We start from the raw sequence: 13459 nt of genomic DNA, 5'->3' as shown, positions 1-13459 counted from the left end.
GATTAAATGTTAAAATTTCATCAATATTGACCATTTTTTCAACGTTCGACTGGTCCGGGGTCATCGTTTTTCATCAGAAAATTTATTTTTTGGACTCTACCAAAAATGATTCAAAATGTCATTTGGATCGGCCCTCATGTTGAATAACCACTTTTTAAACCCTCACAGTGACCAAAATTGCCATTTTTACAGAGTTTTGCTTACTCAAAATCTTCAATTTTGACCAATTTCTGGCACAGAAATGACTTTAAACACACTTATTTTAGTTGAAAAAGTAATAATTCACATCCAACCGTCATTTAAAGTCAAAAGATTAAATGTTAAAATTTCATCAATATTGACCATTTTTTCAACGTTCGACTGGTCCGGGGTCATCGTTTTTCATCAGAAAATTGATTTTTTGGACTCTACCAAAAATGATTCAAAATGTCATTTGGATCGGGCCTCATGTTGAATAACCACTTTTTAAACCCTCACAGTGACCAAAATTGCCATTTTTACAGAGTTTTGCTTACCCAAAATCTTCAATTTTGACCAATTTCAGGCACTGAAATGACTTTAAACACACTTATTTTAGTTGATAAAGTTATAATTCACATCCAACCGTCATTTAAAGTCAAAAGATTAAATGTTAAAATTTCATCAATATTGACCAATTTTTTCAACATTCGACTGGTCCGGGGTCATCGTTTTTCATCAGAAAATTGATTTTTTGGACTCTACCAAAAATTATTCAAACTGTCTTTTGGATCGGGTCTCATGTTGAATAACCACTTTTTAAACCCTCACAGTGACCAAAATTGCCATTTTTACAGAGTTTTGCTTACTCAAAAGCTTCAATTTTGACCAATTTCAGGCACAGAAATGACTTTAAACACACTTATTTTAGTTGAAAAAGTAATAATTCACATTCAACCATCATTTAAAGTCAAAAGATTAAATGTTAAAATTTCATCAATATTGACCATTTTTTCAACGTTCGACTGGTCCGGGGTCATCATTTTTCATAAGAAAATTGATTTTTTGGACTCTACCAAAAATGATTCAAAATGTCATTTGGATCGGGCCTCATGTTGAATAATCACTTTTTAAACCCTCACAGTGACCAAAATTGCCATTTTTACAGAGCTTTGCTTACTCAAAATCTTCAATTTTGACCAATTTCAGGCACTGAAATGACTTTAAACACACTTAATTTAGTTGATAAAGTTATAATTCACATCCAACCGTCATTTAAAGTCAAAAGATTAAATGTTAAAATTTCATCAATATTTACCATTTTTTCAACGTTCGACTGGTCCGGGGTCATCGTTTTTCATCAGAAAATTGATTTTTTGGACTCTACCAAAAATGATTCAAAATGTCATTTGGATCGGGCCTCATGTTGAAAAATCACTTTTTAAACCCTCACAGTGACCAAAATTGCCATTTTTACAGAGCTTTGCTTACTCAAAATCTTCAATTTTGACCAATTTCAGGCACAGAAATGACTTTAAACACACTTATTTTAGTTGAAAAAGTAATAATTCACATCCAACCGTCATTTAAAGTCAAAAGATTAAATGTTAAAATTTTATCAATATTGACCATTTTTTCAACGTTCGACTGGTCCGGGGTCATCGTTTTTCATCAGAAAATTGATTTTTTGGACTCTACCAAAAATTATTCAAACTGTCTTTTGGATCGGGTCTCATGTTGAATAACCACTTTTTAAACCCTCACAGTGACCAAAATTGCCATTTTTACAGAGCTTTGCTTACTCAAAATCTTCAATTTTGACCAATTTCAGGCACAGAAATGACTTTAAACACACTTATTTTAGTTGAAAAAGTAATAATTCACATCCAACCATCATTTAAAGTCAAAAGATTAAATGTTAAAATTTCATCAATATTGACCATTTTTTCAACGTTCGACTGGTCCGGGGTCATCATTTTTCATAAGAAAATTGATTTTTTGGACTCTACTAAAAATGATTCAAAATGTCATTTGGATCGGGCCTCATGTTGAATAATCACTTTTTAAACCCTCACAGTGACCAAAATTGCCATTTTTACAGAGCTTTGCTTACTCAAAATCTTCAATTTTGACCAATTTCAGGCACTGAAATGACTTTAAACACACTTATTTTACTTGATAAAGTTATAATTCACATCCAACCGTCATTTAAAGTCAAAAGATTAAATGTTAAAATTTCATCAATATTGACCATTTTTGGAACGTTCGACTGCTCCGGGGTCATCGTTTTTCTTCAGAAAATTGATTTTTTGGACTCTACCAAAAATGATTCAAAATGTCTTTTGGATCGGGTCTCATGTTGAATAACCACTTTTTAAACCCTCACAGCGACCAAAATTGCCATTTTTACAGAGTTTTGCTTACTCAAAATCTTAAATTTTGACCAATTTCAGGCACAGAAATGACTTTAAACACACTTATTTTAGTTGAAAATGTAATAATTCACATCCAACCGTCATTCAAAGTCAAAAGATTAAATGTTAAAATTTCATCAATATTGACCATTTTTTCAATGTTCGACTGGTCCGGGGTCATCGTTTTTCATCAGAAAATTGATTTTTTGGACTCTACCAAAAATGATTCAAAATGTCATTTGGATCGGGCCTCATGTTGAATAACCACTTTTTAAACCCTCACAGTGACCAAAATTGCCATTTTTACAGGGCTTTGCTTACTCAAAATCTTCAATTTTGACCAATTTCAGGCACAGAAATGACTTTAAACACACTTATTTTAGTTGAAAAAGTGATAATTCACATCCAACCGTCATTTAAAGTCAAAAGATTAAATGTTAAAATTTCATCAATATTGACCATTTTTTCAACGTTCGACTGGTCCGGGGTCATCGTTTTTCATCAGAAAATGGATTTTTTGGACTCTACCAAAAATGATTCAAAATGTCATTTGGATCAGGCCTCATGTTGAATAACCACTTTTTAAACCCTCACGGTGACCAAAATTGCCATTTTTACAGAGTTTTGCTTACTCAAAAGCTTCAATTTTGACCAATTTCAGGCACTGAAATGACTTTAAACACACTTATTTTAGTTGAAAATGTAATAATTCACATCCAACCGTCATTCAAAGTCAAAAGATTAAATGTTAAAATTTCATCAATATTGACCATTTTTTCAACGTTCGACTGGTCCGGGGTCATCGTTTTTCATCAGAAAATTGATTTTTTGGACTCTACCAAAAATGATTCAAAATGTCATTTGGATCGGGCCTCATGTTGAATAATCACTTTTTAATCCCTCACAGTGACCAAAATTGCCGTTTTAACAGAGCTTTGCTTACTCAAAATATTCAATTTTGACCAATTTCAGGCACAGAAATGACTTTAAACACACTTATTTTAGTTGAAAAAGTAATAATTCACATCCAACCATCATTTAAAGTCAAAAGATTAAATGTTAAAATTTCATCAATATTGACCATTTTTTCAACGTTCGACTGGTCCTGGGTCATCGTTTTTCATCAGAAAATTGATTTTTTGGACTCTACCAAAAATGATTCAATATGTCATTAGGATCGGGCCTCATGTTGAATAACCACTTTTTAAACCCTCACGGTGACCAAAATTGCCATTTTTACAGAGTTTTGCTTACTCAAAAGCTTCAATTTTGACCAATTTCAGGCACTGAAATGACTTTAAACACACTTATTTTAGTTGAAAATGTAATAGTTCACATCCAACCGTCATTCAAAGTCAAAAGATTAAATGTTAAAATTTCATCAATATTGACCATTTTTTCAACGTTCGACTGGTCCGGGGTCATCGTTTTTCATCAGAAAATTGATTTTTTGGACTCTACCAAAAATGATTCAAAATATCATTTGGATCGGGCCTCATGTTGAATAATCACTTTTTAAACCCTCACAGTGACCAAAATTGCCGTTTTAACAGAGCTTTGCCTACTCAAAATATTCAATTTTGACCAATTTCAGGCACAGAAATGACTTTAAACACACTTATTTTAGTTGAAAAAGTAATAATTCACATCCAACCATCATTTAAAGTCAAAAGATTAAATGTTAAAATTTCATCAATATTGACCATTTTTTCAACGTTCGACTGGTCCTGGGTCATCGTTTTTCATCAGAAAATTGATTTTTTGGACTCTACCAAAAATGATTCAAAATGTCATTTGGATCGGGCCTCATGTTGAATAACCACTTTTTAAACCCTCACAGTGACCAAAAATTGCCATTTTTACAGAGTTTTGCTTACTCAAAATCTTCAATTTTGACCAATTTCAGGCACAGAAATGACTTTAAACACACTTATTTTAGTTGAAAAAGTAATAATTCACATCCAACCGTGATTTAAAGTCAAAAGATTAAATGTTAAAATGTCATCAATATTGACCATTTTTTCAATGTTCGACTGGTCTGGGGTCATCGTTTTTCATCAGAAATGTGATTTTTTGGACTCTACCAAAAATGATTAAAAATGATATTTGGATCGGGCCTCATGTTGAATAACCACTTTTTAAACCCTCACAGTGACCAAAAGTGCCATTTTTACAGAGTTTTGCTTACTCAAAATCTTCAATTTTGACCAATTTCTGGCACAGAAATGATTTTAAACACACTTATTTTAGTTGAAAAAGTAATAATTCACATCCAATAGTCATTTAAAGTCAAAAGTTTAAATGTTGAAATTTCATCAATATTGACCATTTTTTCAACGTTCGACTGGTCCGGGGTCATCGTTTTTCATCAGAAATGTGATTTTTTGGACTCTACCAAAAATGATTCAAAATGTCATTTGGATCGGGCCTCATGTTGAATAACCACTTTTTAAACCCTCACAGTGACCAAAATTGACATTTTTACAGAGTTTTGCTTACTCAAAATCTTCAATTTTGACCAATTTCTGGCACAGAAATGATTTTAAACACACTTATTTTAGTTGAAAAAGTAATAATTCACATCCAATAGTCATTTAAAGTCAAAAGTTTAAATGTTAAAATTTCATCAATATTGACCATTTTTTCAACGTTCGACTGGTCCTGGGTCATCGTTTTTCATCAGAAAATTGATTTTTTGGACTCTACCAAAAATGATTCAATATGTCATTTGGATCGGGCCTCATGTTGAATAACCACTTTTTAAACCCTCACAGTGACCAAAATTGCCATTTTTACAGAGTTTTGCTTACTCAAAATCTTCAATTGTGACCAATTTCAGGCACAGAAATGACTTTAAACACACTTATTTTAGTTGAAAAAGTAATAATTCACATCCAACCGTCATTTAAAGTCAAAAGATTAAATGTTAAAATTTCATCAATATTGACCATTTTTAGAACGTTCGACTGGTCCGGGGTCATCATTTTTCATCAGAAAATGGATTTTTTGGACTCTACCAAAAATGATTCAAAATGTCATTTGGATCGGGCCTCATGTTGAATAACCACTTTTTAAACCCTCACAGTGACAAAAATTGCCATTTTTACAGAGTTTTGCTTACTCAAAATCTTCAATTTTGACCAATTTCAGGCACAGAAATGACTTTAAACACACTTATTTTAGTTGAAAAAGTAATAATTCACATCCAACCGTGATTTAAAGTCAAAAGAATAAATGTTAAAATGTCATCAATATTGACCATTTTTTCAATGTTCGACTGGTCTGGGGTCATCGTTTTTCATCAGAAATGTGATTTTTTGGACTCTACCAAAAATGATTAAAAATGATATTTGGATCGGGCCTCATGTTGAATAACCACTTTTTAAACCCTCACAGTGACCAAAAGTGCCATTTTTACAGAGTTTTGCTTACTCAAAATCTTCAATTTTGACCAATTTCTGGCACAGAAATGATTTTAAACACACTTATTTTAGTTGAAAAAGTAATAATTCACATCCAATAGTCATTTAAAGTCAAAAGTTTAAATGTTGAAATTTCATCAATATTGACCATTTTTTCAACGTTTGACTGGTCCGGGGTCATCGTTTTTCATCAGAAATGTGATTTTTTGGACTCTACCAAAAATGATTAAAAATGATATGTGGATCGGGCCTCATGTTGAATAACCACTTTTTAAACCCTCACAGTGACCAAAATTGACATTTTTACAGAGTTTTGCTTACTCAAAAGCTTCAATTTTGACCAATTTCAGGCACAGAAATGACTTTAAACGCACTTATTTTAGTTGAAAAAGTAATAATTCACATCCAACAGTCATTTAAAGTCAAAAGTTTAAATGTTAAAATTTCATCAATATTGACCATTTTTTCAACGTTCGACTGGTCCGGGGTCATCGTTTTTCATCAGAAAATTGATTTTTTGGACTCTACCAAAAATGATTCAAAATGTCATTTGGATCGGGCCTCATGTTGAATAACCACTTTTTAAACCCTCACAGTGACCAAAATTGACATTTTTACAGAGTTTTGCTTACTCAAAATCTTCAATTTTGACCAATTTCTGGCACAGAAATGATTTTAAACACACTTATTTTAGTTGAAAAAGTAATAATTCACATCCAATAGTCATTTAAAGTCAAAAGTTTAAATGTTAAAATTTCATCAATATTGACCATTTTTTCAACGTTCGACTGGTCCGGGGTCATCGTTTTTCATCAGAAATGTGATTTTTTGGACTCTACCAAAAATGATTAAAAATGATATTTGGATCGGGCCTCATGTTGAATAACCACTTTTTAAACCCTCACAGTGACCAAAATTGACATTTTTACAGAGTTTTGCTTACTCAAAATATTCAATTTTGACCAATTTCAGGCACAGAAATGACTTTAAACACACTTATTTTAGTTGAAAAAGTAATAATTCACATCCAACCATCATTTAAAGTCAAAAGATTAAATGTTAAAATTTCATCAATATTGACCATTTTTTCAACGTTCGACTGGTCCTGGGTCATCGTTTTTCATCAGAAAATTGATTTTTTGGACTCTACCAAAAATGATTCAATATGTCATTTGGATCGGGCCTCATGTTGAATAACCACTTTTTAAACCCTCACAGTGACAAAAATTGCCATTTTTACAGAGTTTTGCTTACTCAAAATCTTCAATTTTGACCAATTTCAGGCACAGAAATGACTTTAAACACACTTATTTTAGTTGAAAAAGTAATAATTCACATCCAACCGTGATTTAAAGTCAAAAGAATAAATGTTAAAATGTCATCAATATTGACCATTTTTTCAATGTTCGACTGGTCTGGGGTCATCGTTTTTCATCAGAAATGTGATTTTTTGGACTCTACCAAAAATGATTAAAAATGATATTTGGATCGGGCCTCATGTTGAATAACCACTTTTTAAACCCTCACAGTGACCAAAAGTGCCATTTTTACAGAGTTTTGCTTACTCAAAATCTTCAATTTTGACCAATTTCTGGCACAGAAATGATTTTAAACACACTTATTTTAGTTGAAAAAGTAATAATTCACATCCAATAGTCATTTAAAGTCAAAAGTTTAAATGTTGAAATTTCATCAATATTGACCATTTTTTCAACGTTTGACTGGTCCGGGGTCATCGTTTTTCATCAGAAATGTGATTTTTTGGACTCTACCAAAAATGATTAAAAATGATATGTGGATCGGGCCTCATGTTGAATAACCACTTTTTAAACCCTCACAGTGACCAAAATTGACATTTTTACAGAGTTTTGCTTACTCAAAAGCTTCAATTTTGACCAATTTCAGGCACAGAAATGACTTTAAACGCACTTATTTTAGTTGAAAAAGTAATAATTCACATCCAACAGTCATTTAAAGTCAAAAGTTTAAATGTTAAAATTTCATCAATATTGACCATTTTTTCAACGTTCGACTGGTCCGGGGTCATCGTTTTTCATCAGAAAATTGATTTTTTGGACTCTACCAAAAATGATTCAAAATGTCATTTGGATCGGGCCTCATGTTGAATAACCACTTTTTAAACCCTCACAGTGACCAAAATTGACATTTTTACAGAGTTTTGCTTACTCAAAATCTTCAATTTTGACCAATTTCTGGCACAGAAATGATTTTAAACACACTTATTTTAGTTGAAAAAGTAATAATTCACATCCAATAGTCATTTAAAGTCAAAAGTTTAAATGTTAAAATTTCATCAATACTGACCATTTTTTCAACGTTCGACTGGTCCGGGGTCATCGTTTTTCATCAGAAATGTGATTTTTTGGACTCTACCAAAAATGATTAAAAATGATATTTGGATCGGGCCTCATGTTGAATAACCACTTTTTAAACCCTCACAGTGACCAAAATTGACATTTTTACAGAGTTTTGCTTACTCAAAATATTCAATTTTGACCAATTTCAGGCACAGAAATGACTTTAAACACACTTATTTTAGTTGAAAAAGTAATAATTCACATCCAACCATCATTTAAAGTCAAAAGATTAAATGTTAAAATTTCATCAATATTGACCATTTTTTCAACGTTCGACTGGTCCTGGGTCATCGTTTTTCATCAGAAAATTGATTTTTTGGACTCTACCAAAAATGATTCAATATGTCATTTGGATCGGGCCTCATGTTGAATAACCACTTTTTAAACCCTCACAGTGACCAAAATTGCCATTTTTACAGAGTTTTGCTTACTCAAAATCTTCAATTGTGACCAATTTCAGGCACAGAAATGACTTTAAACACACTTATTTTAGTTGAAAAAGTAATAATTCACATCCAACCGTCATTTAAAGTCAAAAGATTAAATGTTAAAATGTCATCAATATTGACCATTTTTTCAATGTTCGACTGGTCTGGGGTCATCGTTTTTCATCAGAAATGTGATTTTTTGGACTCTACCAAAAATGATTAAAAATGATATTTGGATCGGGCCTCATGTTGAATAACCACTTTTTAAACCCTCACAGTGACCAAAAGTGCCATTTTTACAGAGTTTTGCTTACTCAAAATCTTCAATTTTGACCAATTTCTGGCACAGAAATGATTTTAAACACACTTATTTTAGTTGAAAAAGTAATAATTCACATCCAATAGTCATTTAAAGTCAAAAGTTTAAATGTTGAAATTTCATCAATATTGACCATTTTTTCAACGTTTGACTGGTCCGGGGTCATCGTTTTTCATCAGAAATGTGATTTTTTGGACTCTACCAAAAATGATTAAAAATGATATTTGGATCGGGCCTCATGTTGAATAACCACTTTTTAAACCCTCACAGTGACCAAAATTGACATTTTTACAGAGTTTTGCTTACTCAAAAGCTTCAATTTTGACCAATTTCAGGCACAGAAATGACTTTAAACGCACTTATTTTAGTTGAAAAAGTAATAATTCACATCCAACAGTCATTTAAAGTCAAAAGTTTAAATGTTAAAATTTCATCAATATTGACCATTTTTTCAACGTTCGACTGGTCCGGGGTCATCGTTTTTCATCAGAAAATTGATTTTTTAGACTCTACCAAAAATGATTCAAAATGTCATTTGGATCGGGCCTCATGTTGAATAACCACTTTTTAAACCCTCACAGTGACCAAAATTGACATTTTTACAGAGTTTTGCTTACTCAAAATCTTCAATTTTGACCAATTTCTGGCACAGAAATGATTTTAAACACACTTATTTTAGTTGAAAAAGTAATAATTCACATCCAATAGTCATTTAAAGTCAAAAGTTTAAATGTTAAAATGTCATCAATATTGACCATTTTTTCAACGTTCGACTGGTCCGGGGTCATCGTTTTTCATCAGAAATGTGATTTTTTGGACTCTACCAAAAATGATTAAAAATTATATTTGGATCGGGCCTCATGTTGAATAACCACTTTTTAAACCCTCACAGTGACCAAAATTGACATTTTTACAGAGTTTTGCTTACTCAAAAGCTTCAATTTTGACCAATTTCAGGCACAGAAATGACTTTAAACACACTTATTTTAGTTGAAAAAGTAATAATTCACATCCAACCGTCATTTAAAGTCAAAAGAATAAATGTTAAAATTTCATCAATATTGACCATTTTTTCAACGTCTGACTGGTCCGGGGTCATCATTTTTCATCAGAAAATTGATTTTTTGGACTCTACCAAAAATGATTCAAAATGTCATTTGGATCGGGCCTCATGTTGAATAACCACTTTTTAAACCCTCACAGTGACCAAAATTGCCATTTTTACAGAGTTTTGCTTACCCAAAATCTTCAATTTTGACCAATTTCAGGCACTGAAATGACTTTAAACACACTTATTTTAGTTGATAAAGTTATAATTCACATCCAATCGTCATTTAAAGTCAAAAGATTAAATGTTAAAATTTCATCAATATTGACCATTTTTTCAACGTTCGACTGGTCCGGGGTCATCGTTTTTCATCAGAAAATTGATTTTTTGGACTCTACCAAAAATGATTCAAAATGTCATTTGGATCGGCCCTCATGTTGAATAACCACTTTTTGAACCCTCACAGTGACCAAAATTGCCATTTTTACAGAGTTTTGCTTACCCAAAATCTTCAATGTTGACCAATTTCAGGCACTGAAATGACTTTAAACACACTTATTTCAGTTGATAAAGTTATAATTCACATCCAACCGTCATTTAAAGTCAAAAGATTAAATGTTAAAATTTCATCAATATTGACCATTTTTGGAACGTTCGACTGGTCCGGGGTCATTGTTTTTCATCAGAAAATTGATTTTTTGGACTCTACCAAAAATGATTCAAACTGTCTTTTAGATCGGGTCTCATGTTGAATAACCACTTTTTAAACCCTCACGGTGACCAAAATTGCCATTTTTACAGAGTTTTGCTTACTCAAAAGCTTCAATTTTGACCAATTTCAGGCACTGAAATGACTTTAAACACACTTATTTTAGTTGAAAATGTAATAATTCACATCCAACCGTCATTCAAAGTCAAAAGATTAAATGTTAAAATTTCATCAATATTGACCATTTTTTCAACGTTCGACTGGTCCGGGGTCATCGTTTTTCATCAGAAAATTGATTTTTTGGACTCTACCAAAAATGATTCAAAATATCATTTGGATCGGGCCTCATGTTGAATAATCACTTTTTAAACCCTCACAGTGACCAAAATTGCCGTTTTAACAGAGCTTTGCCTACTCAAAATATTCAATTTTGACCAATTTCAGGCACAGAAATGACTTTAAACACACTTATTTTAGTTGAAAAAGTAATAATTCACATCCAACCATCATTTAAAGTCAAAAGATTAAATGTTAAAATGTCATCAATATTGACCATTTTTTCAACGTTCGACTGGTCCTGGGTCATCGTTTTTCATCAGAAAATTGATTTTTTGGACTCTACCAAAAATGATTCAATATGTCATTTGGATCGGGCCTCATGTTGAATAACCACTTTTTAAACCCTCACAGTGACCAAAATTGCCATTTTTACAGAGTTTTGCTTACTCAAAATCTTCAATTGTGACCAATTTCAGGCACAGAAATGACTTTAAACACACTTATTTTAGTTGAAAAAGTAATAATTCACATCCAACCGTCATTTAAAGTCAAAAGATTAAATGTTAAAATTTCATCAATATTGACCATTTTTAGAACGTTCGACTGGTCCGGGGTCATCGTTTTTCATCAGAAAATTGATTTTTTGGACTCTACCAAAAATGATTCAAAATGTCATTTGGATCGGGCCTCATGTTGAATAACCACTTTTTAAACCCTCACAGTGACAAAATTGCCATTTTTACAGAGTTTTGCTTACTCAAAATCTTCAATTTTGACCAATTTCAGGCACAGAAATGACTTTAAACACACTTATTTTAGTTGAAAAAGTAATAATTCACATCCAACCGTGATTTAAAGTCAAAAGATTAAATGTTAAAATGTCATCAATATTGACCATTTTTTCAATGTTCGACTGGTCTGGGGTCATCGTTTTTCATCAGAAATGTGATTTTTTGGACTCTACCAAAAATGATTAAAAATGATATTTGGATCGGGCCTCATGTTGAATAACCACTTTTTAAACCCTCACAGTGACCAAAAGTGCCATTTTTACAGAGTTTTGCTTACTCAAAATCTTCAATTTTGACCAATTTCTGGCACAGAAATGATTTTAAACACACTTATTTTAGTTGAAAAAGTAATAATTCACATCCAATAGTCATTTAAAGTCAAAAGTTTAAATGTTGAAATTTCATCAATATTGACCATTTTTTCAACGTTCGACTGGTCCGGGGTCATCGTTTTTCATCAGAAATGTGATTTTTTGGACTCTACCAAAAATGATTAAAAATGATATTTGGATCGGGCCTCATGTTGAATAACCACTTTTTAAACCCTCACAGTGACCAAAATTGACATTTTTACAGAGTTTTGCTTACTCAAAAGCTTCAATTTTGACCAATTTCAGGCACAGAAATGACTTTAAACGCACTTATTTTAGTTGAAAAAGTAATAATTCACATCCAACAGTCATTTAAAGTCAAAAGTTTAAATGTTAAAATTTCATCAATATTGACCATTTTTTCAACGTTCGACTGGTCCGGGGTCATCGTTTTTCATCAGAAAATTGAATTTTTGGACTCTACCAAAAATGATTCAAAATATCATTTGGATCGGGCCTCATGTTGAATAATCACTTTTTAAACCCTCACAGTGACCAAAATTGCCGTTTTAACAGAGCTTTGCCTACTCAAAATATTCAATTTTGACCAATTTCAGGCACAGAAATGACTTTAAACACACTTATTTTAGTTGAAAAAGTAATAATTCACATCCAACCATCATTTAAAGTCAAAAGATTAAATGTTAAAATTTCATCAATATTGACCATTTTTTCAACGTTCGACTGGTCCTGGGTCATCGTTTTTCATCAGAAAATTGATTTTTTGGACTCTACCAAAAATGATTCAAAATGTCATTTGGATCGGGCCTCATGTTGAATAACCACTTTTTAAACCCTCACAGTGACCAAAAATTGCCATTTTTACAGAGTTTTGCTTACTCAAAATCTTCAATTTTGACCAATTTCAGGCACAGAAATGACTTTAAACACACTTATTTTAGTTGAAAAAGTAATAATTCACATCCAACCGTGATTTAAAGTCAAAAGATTAAATGTTAAAATGTCATCAATATTGACCATTTTTTCAATGTTCGACTGGTCTGGGGTCATCGTTTTTCATTAGAAATGTGATTTTTTGGACTCTACCAAAAATGATTAAAAATGATATTTGGATCGGGCCTCATGTTGAATAACCACTTTTTAAACCCTCACAGTGACCAAAAGTGCCATTTTTACAGAGTTTTGCTTACTCAAAATCTTCAATTTTGACCAATTTCTGGCACAGAAATGATTTTAAACACACTTATTTTAGTTGAAAAAGTAATAATTCACATCCAATAGTCATTTAAAGTCAAAAGTTTAAATGTTGAAATTTCATCAATATTGACCATTTTTTCAACGTTCGACTGGTCCGGGGTCATCGTTTTTCATCAGAAATGTG

The sequence above is a fragment of the Lissotriton vulgaris genome, chromosome 8 (assembly GCF_964263255.1).
Source record: "Lissotriton vulgaris chromosome 8, aLisVul1.2, whole genome shotgun sequence".
In the NCBI taxonomy this organism is placed as follows: domain Eukaryota; kingdom Metazoa; phylum Chordata; class Amphibia; order Caudata; family Salamandridae; genus Lissotriton; species Lissotriton vulgaris.
Note: the sequence above shows the minus strand (reverse complement) of the source record.